The sequence below is a fragment of the Pithys albifrons genome, chromosome 3, assembly GCF_047495875.1.
Source record: "Pithys albifrons albifrons isolate INPA30051 chromosome 3, PitAlb_v1, whole genome shotgun sequence".
NCBI classification, from domain to species: Eukaryota; Metazoa; Chordata; class Aves; order Passeriformes; family Thamnophilidae; genus Pithys; species Pithys albifrons.
Window position 1 is genome coordinate 82,560,947 of NC_092460.1, and position 12,839 is coordinate 82,573,785.

Genomic DNA, 12,839 nt, shown 5'->3' on the forward strand with positions numbered 1-12,839 from the left:
AAATAGGCTGAAAAATGTGTGTCTGTGGGAGTTTTTCCTTCACTCCTCTCACTCATGAAGGAAGAATTCCTGATGTAACCAAGTGCTCTCCCACATGCACTAACAGCCACCTACTCACAGCAGATATTGAACTGAAGAAAACAAGCACAACAAAAAATAGCAGCCCTCAACAAAGAAGCAAAATGTTGCATCCCTGAAAAGAGAGAGCACGAGCTGTATAACTGAAACAGCTTGTGATGTTCAGTAAGCCCTGGTATGTCTTTCTGTCAGTTAGGGATGAATTTTATCCATGCACCAGGACAACCCTTTAAAACACAGCAATTAAATTCTGAGCATACACCTGCATCCAGGCTTTCTGCACCCTTTCTATCCCCATCCTACCTTCTTGTTGTCACTTTGCACCCCCTTCACACTTACCACTGTGAGCAACTACTGACAAAGATGCAGTTCTTTGTTGCCGGAATAGAAACTGCTGGTCTTCCTAGGATTTTGAGGCCAAAAGACAAGCTATGCTCGGCTACAAAAGAAGCTCTCCTGCAACCATTTACTGTTCTCTTTGCAGGGGGATGTGAAATTACCTAGTAGGCATATATATCTAACACTTTGAACAAGAGGAATTAAAATGTGAAATGAACGATAAGTGAATTAGAGAGACAACAAATATACAGAAAATTGTCTTTCACTTATTAAATAACTCTTCTGAATATTTTTAAAATACTTTTTTCCCCTTTATTTATATCTCAAGGTATTATTTGGAGTATGCAAATGTAATGCATTCCACAAATCAAACCTGGCAACTCATAATCACATCCTGCTGTATATGATTTTATATACATAGACAATCATTGTCAGTGACAAAACTGTGTATGGGAAGAAGTGTCTATCATTCTGCTATACAAATTAATCAATAAAAATGTGTGCATCAGAGTGCTATGAATAGAAGTGGGTATCAGTAGATTTTCCCTAGGGAAGAGAGAAAATTAATTTTTCAATTTTTACTCCTGGTCTCCAACATAGACACTTTCTTCAATGTGTATGTTAAGCCTTCATTTCTTTAGTTTTCCTGTCCCTCCTTTTTTCTAAATTACTGTATTTAAATATGGAAATATATACTAAATGCAGAGTAGTTTATAATATCTTAAAAATTTGCCAATTAGTTTCTGAAAATATGTTCTCAAATTAAGCAAAGGTTCTACAGAGAGATTTATATAATTTTTTTTTCTCATAAAGTTTACACTTGAAGATATCAGAATAAATATATTTTAATTCTTGAAAGTTATAAGAATGTTCTGGTGTCTTGGGATCATTGTATCTCCTCTAAGAGCCAGCCCAAAGAGGCTGTGCTTCCTCTTACTAGATCAAACTAAGTGCCTCATAGATCTTAGGAAGGCTTTTGTTTCTCAAACAGGAAAATTACCAGTGTACTACTTTTCAGGCTTGCTCAGTGATCCCAAGGCACAATGTATTAAAGAATTATTTTTTTTATTTTGTCATAAGTTTAAAACATTGACTTGTCACATTGTGCTGGTTTAAAGGTAAACTGGCAGGAGAAATGAACCCAATACAAAGGAGATTATAAGTCAGAGTTACAATTTAATAACAACATTACAATAAATGCAATGGCACAAAGAGAAATTGGTTTTTAACCCAGAAGTATGATGCAGCACCCTGGGGCACAAACCCCATGTGGTTCCCCCAAGTCCAAAAGTAAAGGAAGTGGAAAACCTGTTGGTGCAGCTGACAATTGCAGTCTGGTGAAAAGTGGTGGTCTCCTCCTGTCGAGGTTCTGGTCCTCCTCTGGATCTGATGAGTGGTTCCCCCAGGTCTTCAAACCCCCAGATTATGTACCCTTAGGTCCAGGTGGGAGCACCCAGTACCTCCCCCAGGGCGGGGAGTTACACAGTGGGTGATCTGACTCTGTGAGTCATCGAGTATTGTGGAATCGTTGATGGCCCATGAGCAGACGCCTCTCCTCAGGCTGAGTATGAAAGTGTTAATGACTCCCTGGAGGGGAGTTATCACAGCTCTTATCTCACAGGTGTCTTTCACACCCAGCTCACATCCCAAGGAATCGAGTGTGCCCTGGGCAGCTACTGCAAATGATCCATTATTCTTGGGAAATGAATAGAAGGGGTAGAATACACAGCTTTGGTCACCCCCACACAGTGATTAACTGGTCCCACCTGCCAAACTAGGACACACATCTTTCTTTAACTCTCCATATTTTGTACAGGATTTTGTGTGTTTTCTATCACTCTTCAGGTGGCTATGGTCAAGTATGTCATATATCTGCAAGCTAACATTCACTTTGAGCAAAATGCACAGGAATATTTTTGCAAATCTTTAAAGACAATGTAGAAGGTAGACCCTGATCTGGGGATGGGGAAAGAAAGGATGAGAAACATGGGGGAATGTTTATGACAGCAATGCTTCTAAGGAAGTCTAATTTACAATTAGCTGTGTGGAGAACTATGTCCTCTTCCATGACAGAACCTACTCTTTCTTTTTGTCCAACACTCATACAAAACTGCCTACCTTTTTTATTATTAGTCTAAAGAGGCATTAACTCACATGCTTCATTCTATAAGTGAAAGGGTAAGTTATCAGCTTACCTTCATAGTGTTTCCTTTTCCAATACTATTAGCTAGTAGGTGGTATATTTTAACCTATTTCATGCATCAACATCAATGGCCTTCAGCTTTTTATTCTGGAATAAGACTAGACTATAATTTGTTCCCTCTAGCCTCTGCCTTTTGTAAGTATTGGAGCTTTATTTCCTTCAAGTATAAAAAAAAAAAAAAGGATAGTTTTCCTGTGTTCTCAACCTGTTCCAGTCTCCTATTTTACTATGCTCAGATTTTTGTCTGAACACAGGATAATATATTAATTTCCCATATTCTGATGATGATATCCTGTTTGGACAGTCATAAATTTTTAAAAAGGCTAGGGTAGTGTTTTGCAAAAAATTAAATTTTCTTGCTTTTGATCTTTTTAGGGTAGGTGGTCTTTCATTATATGACCATAAACATCTGTTATCCATTCAGAAATAATTATCTTTTTTATGTCTAATTAACAAGATCTCTATATTACCTTTTTTTTCCTTGACCTTTCTAGCTAGAAGCCTGCTGGCTGCACTGCGTAAATAAGAACATTATGAGAAGGGCATTTTAATATTACTCCTGCATTATATGATTTTTGAAACACACATCTTTGACTGATCTTTAAACTTTTTTATCATAATTCTGCTTGTTTGTTAATGCTTTAATTCCAGCACAGGAAGGGCCTTGCACTATTCTACCTTAGGCATTTTGATTTTTGTTGTTTGTTGGTTGGTTTGGCTTTTTTGTTGTTGATGTTCTTTTGGTTTTGGGGTTTTTTCAACAGTATTTTGGTTTTTGCAATAAAGTTTGCCTTCATCTTTGCAAGATACATATAATTGTTTTCCACCAGTGTGATCTTCACATTTTCCCTATAATTTCCCTGAAATTATTTAATACTTCTTTAATCCTCTGACTATCATTAATTAGAACTCTCTTGCTTTTATTTATATTGCTTATGTATTTTGTTATTGGTATTTTAATAATGTGTGCATTCCTAACCAAAAAGAGTAAGTTATAACTCTCCTGAATGCTAAAGAAATCAGATTGATTAAGGTAATGGAGTTATGGGAGACATATCAACTTTAGAATAAAAAAAGCATCATAGAAAATGACAAATATGAGAAAAGTATTTCAGGGCATCTCACATGTGTATTGGATCTGGCTGAGATGCAGTTTATTTTTCCCACAGCATCCTGCATAGTGCTGTGCTTTGTGTTGGTAGGTGGAACGATGTTGATAATACAGCAGTGTCCTGCCTACTGTTGAACAACGCTGGCCCAGTTGTCAGAGTTGTCTGTCCAACATTCTCCCTCTCACTAGTAGGCTGGGAGTAGACAAGATCTTGGGAGGGAACACAGGACACTTAGGAGCCAAGACAGATGACCCAAACTGACCAGAGATAATCCATATCATAGGACATCATGCTCAACCATAAAAGCAAAGAGGAAAAAGGAGGGGGGGAGAACATTATTTATTATAATGTTTGTCTTCTGGGGCATTACTTTCCCGGAAATAGCTGAACATTTCCTGCTGATGGGATGCAGAGAATAAATCATTTGCTTCTTTTGCTTCCATGTGCAGTTTTGCTTTTACTTTATTAAACTGCCTTTCTCTTGACCCATGAGTTTTTTCTGTCTTGTTTTCTCTATGCCTCTCTAACCTGCTGAGGTGGGGAGTGATAGTAAAGCTTGGTGAGCAAATGATGTACAGCCAAGTTTAATCCATCATGTGTTGCACGTTCCTATCTTCTTGTTCTGAAAGATTTGTCAGTGATTTAGATATCTTTTCTACACAACTCTCCAGCATCCTGATTAGTCTTAGAGCGAGTACAACCATGACACACTTTTGCTTCCTGAAGATAACATTCTCCTTACAGATTTATAAGGAAACCTAAAAAAACCTGCTGTATCAGACTTGACCTTGGCTGATGTCATCTCAGGTAGTGTGACACCTTCTCAGATGTCTGTTTTCAGGTTTTGAAGGTGCAATTGGACAGGGTGCTAGCTAATCTCATCTAGGTTCCCTTTCCCATGGAAGGTTGGACCAGATTATCTTTTGAAGTCCCTTTCAACCTGGATTGCTCTAAGATTCCATGAGACTTCCCTGCCTTCTACAACAGAAGTTGAAATGAATAAGACCTTTTAATCTTCTTTACTAGTGTTTCTATTCCTAGTGAATTCTCTTCTTGCTCCTAGGTTTCTTACCAGTAAAACCTACCTTGTGCCTGTTGCAGACCCTCTAGAACCTCAGACTAACCTTTTTCTTATTGATTTTTCTTATTTCTAAAAAATACAGAAAGACAAAACCATTTGGAGTGTTTTTATTTTTTTTTCTTCCTACTACTAACTACATAGAGAAAAATCTCTCAATTTTTGGAAAGTTCTTTCTGCTGTCCCCAGGGAACAGCACAATACTCCTCAGAGCGGAATGTGTTCATTGGCAACTCTTCAACATCTTCATTATTTGGGTGCAGAACTTGAAGGAATACTAAGTAAGTTTGCCAACAACACTTAATTGGGAGAAGCTATTTACTCCCTCAAAGGCAGAGAGGCCCTGCAGAGAGACCTCAACAAATTAGGAAGATGGGTAATCAACAATTGTATGGAATTTAACAAAGGCAAGTGCCAGATTCTGCACCTGGGACAGGGCAACCCTGATTGTGTGTATAGACTAGGGAAGAAGAGGCTGGAGAGCAGCACTGTGGAAAGGGACGTGGGAGTCCTGGTAAGTGGCAAGTTGAATATGAGTCAGCAGTGCCCTGGAAGCTGGGAGGGCCAACCATGTGCTGGGTGACATCAGGCAAAGCATCGCCAGCCAGTCAAGGGAGGGGATTGTCCCACTGTGCTCTGCACTGGGGCGGCCTCACCTCAAGCCCTGTGTGAAGTTTTGGGCACCACAGTATGAAAAAGATATTAAGCTATTAGAGAACATCCAAATGAGGGCCATAAGTATGATGAAGCATCTGGAGGGGAAACCTTATGGGGAGCAGCTGAGGTCACTTGGTTTGCTCATCCTGGAGAAGAGGAGGCTGAGAGGGGACATCACTGCAGTTTTGAACATCCTCATGAGGGGAAACAGAGGGGCAAGTACCCATCTCTTAGTTCGTGTGACCAGTGACAGGACTTAAGGAAACATCAGCAAGCTGTTGAAGGAGATTTAGGTTGGATATCAGGGAGAGCTTTTTCACCCAGAGGGTGGTTGTGGACTGGAGCAGGCCCCCCAGGGAAGTGGTCACAGCACCAAACCTGCCAGAGTTCAAGGAGCATTTGGACAAGGCTCTCCGGCACAAGGCTCTCAGATGTGATTCTTGGGGCTATCTTGTGCAGAGCCAGAACCTGGACTTAATGATTCCAATGAGGCCTTTTCAGCTCTACATATTCTATTATTCTATGATTCTGTGACATTTTAAGCCTCTTTACTTTGTATATTACACCATATTTACTCCTCTTATTTTTTCCCCCAATATTTGTGAGCTGGAGAATATGTCTCTGAACTTCACTTTCTTTATGAATAGATTACCTGGAAAAACTCTGGACTGCCTGCCTCATTAGAAAATAATTCGTGAGGAATGGTAGGGATATAATTGTTCCTATCTTGGACAAGGAAGTAACAACTATGACATTTTGTGGTCTTTCTGTTCAACTCTGGATTCTATTTCTCTCCCTAGTGAAAAATTATACTCTTCCATCTCCACATGAAGCTCTTCTCCCATACTTTTTTTTTAGTCTTTTCCATATTATTTTGTTCATTCTACTTCAAGTCCTGGTGTGGACCCATCTACCAGATGGTTTTGTCACTATGCATTTCATCTCATACAGACTTACTTTCTTCTGAGAGTAACCATTCCATTCTCTGTCATGCTGCTGGTTTTCATCAGACCAAGCCTGAGTTTTTAGCTTGTTTACCACACAAGATTCTTACTATTGGTATCATGTGATTATGTCTTTGCTACATATTACTTTAAAAGACAAAGAACAACTGACTATGCTTTTATATTTGGTTTAGGAAAGTTTCAAATTCATTTTATACCTTCCAATTCTGTGTAATAATCTGTGCCATAGCCAGAAACACATGAAACCTCATGTCCTCTTCAAGCTAGATAAAATAATCTTTACCCTTTTAGAGAATCAGTTCAGTGGGGAAACAATGTAGGGTGACATGGGAAAAATACAGAGGTGCTGCTCAACGCTGTAGGGAGAAAATTTGTGCAGCCAGAGCTTAACTAGAGTTGAAGCTGCCCAGTACTGTGGGGGACAATAAAAAGAGCTTTTTAAAATATGTTTATAGCAAAAGGCAGTGTAGAAACTACATTGGCCCATTCCAGGATGAGGATGGTCACCTTGCAAACAGGGGCATGACAGTTTCTTTGCTTCTCTTCAGCACAGGGAATGAGTTAAGGGGTCCCAGTGCCCAGAACTGGAGGATCATGGTTGCAAGAATGATAAAACTCCCAGGAAAACCCAAACTTTTGCAGAATTTACTGCTCCATTTGGATCTGTATAAGTCTATGGAGCCTGCTGGGTTCAGCCAAAGAGCTGGCTGAAGTAATTTTAAAGTCGCTCTCAATGATTTTTAAATGGTCTTAGAAATCTGTAGAGGTCCCAGCTGACTGGAAGCTGGCTAAAGTTGTCCCAGTTTTCAAGACGGACAAGAAAGTTGACCCTGGAAACTACAGGTCTCTCAGTCTTACTTCAGTCAATGGTAAAATTATAGAGATTATTCTGGGAATTTTTGAAAAATTCCTGAAGGACAATACAGTCATAGATCACAGCCAGCATAGGCTCATGAGGGGAAAGTCCTGCTTGACAACTTAGTTTCCTTTTATGATAAGGTAACCCATCTAGCTGAATAAAAGAAGCCAGATGATGTATTTTTTTGGATTTCAGTAAAGCTTTTGATGCTGTCTCTCACAGCATCTTTCCAGACAAGCTGTCCAGCACACAGCTGGATAAACACATCATGTGGTGAGTAAGCAGTTGGCTCACAGGTCAAGCAAGGAGGGTAATAGCGAATGGGGTAACATCAGACAGGTGACCTGCTGCTGGTGGACTTCATTCTAGGGCAAGAGAGTGCTGGTGAACAAAGCTGCATCAGGCTGGTGGCCGATCACTAGTGGTGTTCCCCAGGGGTTGTTTAGCTTGGAGAAGAGGAGGCTTAGAGGTGACCTCATCACTGTTTCTAACTACCTGAAGGGAGGTTATAGCCAGGTGGGGGTTGATCTCCTCTCCCAGGCAGTCAGCAATGGAACAAGGAGGCACGGGCTCAAGCTCTGCCAGGGGAAATTTAAGTTGGATATCAGAAAAAAAATTCTTTACTGAGAGAGTAATCAGGCATTGGAATGGGCTGCCCAGAGAGGTGGTGGATTCACCATCCCTGGAGGTTTTTAAACTGAGATTGGACGTGGCACTGAGTGCCATGATCTAGTAAATGGACTGGAGTTGGACCAAGGGTTGGACTTGATGATCTCAGAGGTTTTTTCCAAACCAATTGATTCTATGATTCTAACTTCTCGCCTACACCTTCATAAAGTACTTGGATGCAGGACTTGAAGGAATTCTAAGCTTGCCAATGACACTAAACTGGCATGAGCTTTTTACTCTCTCAAAGGCAGAGAGGCCTTGCAGAGAGACCTCTACAAATTAGAGAGATAGGCAATCAGCAATTTTATGAAATTTAACAAGAGCAAATGCCAGATTCTGCACCTGGGATAGCGCAACCCCAGCTATTTGTACAGATTATTTGTAGATCTAAACATGCTAAGAAATGCAATTCTCCCTGCAAAGATTTCATAAATTTTACTCAAAAGCTTGACTAAACTTTTGTGCTGGATCAGGGAATGTTACTCTAGCTCTGATGAGCTGTTTCAGACAAAGTCTTCCTAGACCTCTGGCCTAGAAGTCTTCCCAGGAAATGTTTTTTGTTGTTGCTTTTTTTTTTTATTCCTTGCATTAGTTCTAGCTACCAGTTCTTCCTTTACCCAATACAGCTAGCCATTGTTTAAATGTTTGATGAAATTATTTTATTTTAGTATGATCACTATGATCACTGTAACAGACTCTTCCACATTTGGAATCAGGAAAGAGTCCATCTTCAAGAAAACTCCTCATTGATATGCCTTAAACCCACAGGTGTTCTATTTTTAATTTAGTTATTTAACTGCCCATTCTGTTCATTGGGACAGCTTTTGTGAGCAACAACTGGAATACACCGCAAAGACATAATAATACTAAACTTCCTCTTTTTCCTGGTCTAAAAATATGGAAAATAGTGTAGCTTGCACTGTTTCAGCACTAGAAGAGAGTTACAAGTAGCTGTTATTGCAGTAATTATTCTAGGGCTACTGGCTATAAATCTAGTAATTTATGAACTTTGAGATATGATGCAACTCCTCATCAAAGAAAAAAAAAAGGAACACGTTTGGAACAAAGAAGGGATACAAGATACAGAGTCATAACAATTTCATGTTTGGCTGCCACATTGTCTAAAAGTAGTTTCTCATACTATAGAAATTAATTTTGTTGGCTCAGAGACATGTAGAATGCAAAAAATCTAGGCTATTCCTATTAAATTCCTCAATTCTGAATTTCACACATCACCATGCAGCAGTGCTCGTTAGCATATAATAGGATCTAAATCTGGAATATGTAAATGTGTAAAGACAAAAAGTGTCTTAATAAGGATGAAGATCCTTACTGTCGCTCTTTTTAGGTAAGTATTGAAAGACTGAAAACACCAGTTTTTTCATTGGTTTTTATAAGAATGAAAATCTATGTCCCTGAGTAGTCAAACATAAAGAGTCCTGCTAGTTTGTGTTTGCAAAGCAATACGGTAGAGAGTGCAACGTGCATCCTACACAGAAAACTCAAGAAAAGTGTAATACTTTTGCTCTATAAGCTATAATATTGAAATGAATGACAGGATTTTTAAAATTTTCTTTTAATGGAAAGAAATTTTCTTTGATTTGAGAAATAGGGATTAGATGGAGCACTGCTAAATAGGGAGTAATCCCATTAATATTCTGGTGCTGGTATAAGCTGCAGAGTAGAGCATATTTAGTGAATTATAACAAAGAAAAAGTTGAATACTGTGAAAATGATTTTAACAATCTATTAAATGCTTTTTTAAATATATTTTTTATTAATTTCTGCTTCTTACACCATACCCTTCATTCTAATTAATCATTCAATCTATTGAAATATTAGTGCTGACCACTTCATACTCCTTTGCACTCTAAATAACTAAAAGTTCACAAAAAAGATTAATTTGTTCAAGGACTTTTAAACAAATGTTACAATTTTTGTTGTGGATATGAATATATGACATGGAAAGAATTAAATGCCATCCAAACTGGAAAGTACTGGAGTGAGTTTTGGCAAAGGAAAGAGACAGTACAATTTTAAAATGAAGCAAATAGGGATTGTTTTCTGTCTAGGCAAAGCATGCATTGGCTGAGATAAACATTTTCTAGGAGTTTCCTCCTAAGTGGTGCCATTGAGAGAGATTGGGACAAGAATGTGCTCCTTTTTAAATCAATTACATGAGATTCTTTCCCACTTTAAAAGATTTGTTCTGTCATATGTAAACAAATAATGTTTTAAATTGCAGATATCAGAAGTCCTGCACAATTGCATTTTTTTTCAGTAAATTCAGCACTTAATTCTTCTGTGAGCATGCTATTATGAAAAAACCACTATCAAGTTGCTTTCAGTTTGTAAGATCCATGTATTCCTTTGATATAATTATGCCTTGCAAACTTGTATGTAGATCACTGAACTAATTTCCAGCAGGTTTTTAGAAGAAGCAACCATGTTTCCAGGTCCCTGTGAAAAAAAACAAAATAAGAAAGTCTATTTTTTTAGCCAAAACCATGTAAAATGACTAGTTCTTCAATAAATGTTTGAAACTTTTACAATTTAATTTCTGCAAACCTGAACTAACAATCTCAAATCATCCCTAATAGTCCAAGGATGCCATAGAGAGGAAGACAAGAGAGCAGAGACTTCATGGCTGGGTGCTGGGAGCTGCACAGACAGAGTTTTTTTGCAGTGGTCTAGAACTGCAGAATAGCATAAGCATAGTGTTTAGTGTAAACTAGGATATCTGTCCTGTTAGTCAGCTTTATTAGTTCAGGCTTAACACGGTTCTCCGCTGGCAGTCTGGCTCAGAGCTCAGGCACACTACGCTGGGCACATATCTTCTGCACCCAGACATGTTGATTTACCCTCAGGCAATTTGACTTAAACATTAGATTCCTAGCACTAAGATTTCTTATTTCTATTCTTTGGAAGGAAATCAGACTTCGCTCTTTAGATAAGATTCCTGTAACTGTTATGTTTGGCCAAACCAAAGAAAATATCTTCTCCGTCACTGGAGTTCAAGTGAAGTCACATGTCAGCTACTTAAAAACTACATACTTAAGTGGTAGGCAATGCAATTTGTGTTCAGCTGTAACAGGTTTTGTGAATCTTCAGCTGCACACACTATTACAAAATTTCAACACTCACATTTTGTTCTTAATATTCTAATACCTGAGCAAATTCATTTGAAAGAATACAATCTTGACTCTACTTAGGCAGCCTGTGATCTGAGGACTAGAAAATGATGCTGAAAATTCTCATGAAAAGAAAAGAGATTGTTTCTCCTGAACTGAAAAAAACATGATTATTAAGTGACATGGAAAAATGTGCAATATAGGGAATTTACTTATTTTACTTGACTAATTAAAAATATTTCTCTATATATCTATATAGAGATATATAGACGTATCTATATATATACATATTTGGCTAACTAAAGAGTGGTGTGAACTTTGAATTGATGGCTTTAGCTGGCTTTCAGTTTAAAAGGCAGTTTCCCCAGAAAAAAAAAAAGGTGTCTTTTTTTTTTTTGGATATGTGTGTGTGTGTGTGTGTTGTGTGTATGACCATATGGCAGGTTCTAGGCACAAGGAAACCCACCCTTGTTAAAATTCAGTGGGAACATCTGTTCAAAGAGCCTACTTGGAAATTAGCCCAGATACTTAGACAAACCTCAGTTCAGTGTCCAGCTGTTACAGTGCCGAATAATTTAGGAGAAAAGTCAGGAGACGGAAGCAAAGCAAACCTGGACAATATATTTCACATCTCCTTAGACTTTCAAGCCTACAAATGAGTGGAATTGCTTACTAGGGAGGATAGCAAACACTTATAAACACTGGAAGCAAAATCAAGGATCTAACTTGAACTAGGTTGGTTTTCCATGTAGCTAAAAATCTTTCTGATTCAGTAAAAATCAAGAGAACTGAAAATATAAAATATGATTGTATACTTGTCCCAGTTTAGATATATAGACTTGAAAATGCCACCTTTTGTAGCTATTGCCAAATTGTGTCAAAACAAATGTCATTCCTCATTTCAGATTATAGAGAACAAGTAAAGCAGAATTTTAAGTGTCATACGCATGGATAGGATGTGTATGGAGATGTTATGGTGAAAGTAGACTTGAATATTGCACAAAAATAATTTGCAATGCAACTAAGAACTTTTGTTTTCAATATGTAATTGCCAAAACTTTCCTCATGAGTAAGATGTAGAAGGTGGTGATGGAGGAGGATATAAAATAAAACTCTCGATAAAGGATTCTTTAGTCACTAGGCTACTGTGCTGCACTGTTACTAAGGAAAAGATGGTTATACACGCAAGATTCTTTAATTAAAACTGGTATTTTCAGAGTGGGGCAGGAGGCTAATTTAGGTCAGGCTGATATAAAAAGAATCACTAAGTTTTTGCCATGCCCCAGGTACATCTCTTGACTTTCAGGGCATTATCTCCTGGAAAAGTCCTGAGCTGGCCTTTCTGTTAACTTTGGTTAAAGTTGATTTGATATAATGATTTGTGGCTTTATTCACATGAAAACTGTGGTGTATGATGCTTTGCTTCTGCTGCTCAGCAAGATGCAGTAAAAAAGATCCAGTGAGAAAAAGGTAAACAGAAGTCCTCCAGAAAGCTGCTTTATTCAAAGCTCCCTCCTCTGTTTCTGTTTACTTCACAGAAGTCCTTTCCACATCACCCTAGTTACTTGCTGCCACTACTTTGAACTCGCAGCCAAACACTCCATGGAAATGCTGAAATGCTGTGAGCATCAGCCTTTAACTCCAAGGCACATGACTGCCTGTTGTCAAGCCTGCAGAGTTAGGGAAGGGGCTCCCACTGCCCAGTCGTGTCTTGATATTTTGTGATCTTGGAATCAGTAGGAATCCTG